General features: G+C 61.3%; 1 long non-coding RNA gene across 1 annotated transcript in view; it reads left to right on the top strand.

The window, feature by feature from the left end:
• LOC102485979 (uncharacterized) overlaps positions 1-1,869 on the top strand; it is a 25,603-nt gene extending 23,734 nt beyond the window's left edge. The window contains exons 2-3 of the long non-coding RNA XR_336415.1: positions 1,028-1,278; positions 1,690-1,869. This is a non-coding gene — a long non-coding RNA (uncharacterized LOC102485979). The remainder of the gene's footprint in view (positions 1-1,027; positions 1,279-1,689) is intronic.
• The last annotated feature ends 57 nt before the right edge of the window (positions 1,870-1,926 follow it).

The raw sequence follows: 1,926 nt of genomic DNA, 5'->3' as shown, positions 1-1,926 counted from the left end.
CTCCTCCACGTGGCTACCCCCCACCACCACTGCCACCTGCTGGCCACACACTCTGCCCCATGGCCTCATTTCTTCGGCTCTGGAAGCAGGTGTTCCAAACGGCCCTGGTGAACCCCAGCCGGGCCACTTACTGGCTGAGGATCCTTGACCCAAGTTTGAGTTCTCCGAACCTCAGCCTCTCCAGCTGTCAAGCCAGTTAATGTCTCTCACGGCCACTTCGCAAGGATACGTCGTAGCGTTCGTGTACGGCAAGCTGGAACTCGGACACCATTAGGGCGCAATGTCCCCACAGACATTTCTGGTACCCTGATATCCCTGTCTAGGCCGCGACGCTTCTGTTTCGTAAGAAAGAGACGAAAGGAGATGTTGGACGGGGGCTTGGTCTCAGGGGAGAGAGGCAAGGAGATGACCTAGGGCCCACCTTGTCTGGCCGGGGACTGAGTTGACTCAGATCTGGAAGTGCGACAGCCCGGAGGAACAGGCTTTCTAAGACTGTGGGTGGGAGCGGAGCTGCGGGGCCCAGGGGCAGCCCACAGCATGGGGTGGGGAGGAGCCACGCTGGCCGCTCCGTCTGGAGTGTCCTGGGTTCTGTGCTCACACCTGGGCCAGGAGGCTGGCCTGCCACACAGAGACAGCCACGTTGGGCAGGGGAGTGACACCGACTGGCCGTGAGGGCAGGAGGGGAGGCTGGGTCGGACGCTACAGGTGACCGCTCCAAGGTCCCTGGACAGCCGGGATGCACGAGAGGGCCTTGTTTCTACACATGGACACCAACGCAAGCCAAGATGCCTGCAAGTTCCCGTGGCAGGCCGCCAGGGCTCCCGAATGCCGTCCCAGGCCGCCTCCAGCAGGGGTCAGTACCTGTCCACTCCCACCCCACCGCCCTTCTTCATGAAGCTTCTGTGCATTTAGCAAGTGGCCATCTTTGAGCTGGTCTCTGAAGGAGTCGGGGCTCAAGGTTCCAGGCTCAAAATCCGAAAGCGTACATAGGTTAATTTTTACTTTTCTTTTTCCTTTTTTCTTTTAGTTTTATGCTGGGTCATGTGGTAGCTCTGATTCGAACCTGTCGCGGAGCCCCCCATCCTGTCTCCCATGATCCAGCCAGCCCTCTCGGCCATGAGGAGCACTGGCGTGTGCGAGGCCCTCCCGGCATGCCACACAGTGCTGAGAACACGAGCTGCCCTCCCGAATCTTCCAAGTCCCATCAAAGAGACACCGCTGTTATTCCCTCGTGTGGAGAGAAAACTGCTCCAGAGAGGCCTCGTGCCCTTCCTCCAGGTCAGTGGGTAGAGAGGTCAGGAGTCCGGCCGCTCGGGCCATAGGCCGAGCCCTGACCCACAGCCCTGCGGCATCCCTGTGCACACCCCTTCCATGCCAGCCACACAGACCTGCCCGGCTGCCGTGAAGACCACAGGGACCACCGAGCACCTGGCACCGAAGTGGGCTCTCAGGAGAACAAGGTTGTCCGAGGGCTTCCCACATCTCAGAAGGACCGAGGCGAGGCACCCGGACATGGAGGCACAGCCAGGCGGGGTGGGTGCTGGCTCTGCCCCGGCCCCGAGCCTCTGTCACAGCCCTATGCTGGACCCGCTGCCTCTCAGAGGACCAACAACGCAGCGACCCCTCCCTTGGCTGTCTCTACTCCACTGTACTCGGTTAACTCAACACCCCGTTCTCTGCCTTCTGCAGGTTATTCCGCTGCTTCCAGGACTGGGAAGGACACGCTTGCAGAAAGCGTCCACTATGGAGCGGCATGGGCCCGCACCTCTGGGGACTCCAGTTTCCTGCCTGGAAAGCAGACGGTAATAGTCCCTAGGGGCCAGCACAGACAAGCAGGATGCAAATGGAGCCACTGCTGACTAGGCCAGTGCCCCGCCACAGCGGCTCCTCCTCCGGCGACCCCCCCCCCGGCCCCGCATGAGGACC

Source organism: Tupaia chinensis, unplaced genomic scaffold (assembly GCF_000334495.1).
Source record: "Tupaia chinensis unplaced genomic scaffold, TupChi_1.0 Scaffold138425_1, whole genome shotgun sequence".
Classification (NCBI taxonomy): Eukaryota; Metazoa; Chordata; class Mammalia; order Scandentia; family Tupaiidae; genus Tupaia; species Tupaia belangeri.
This window is presented reverse-complemented; position numbering and strand designations above follow the sequence as displayed.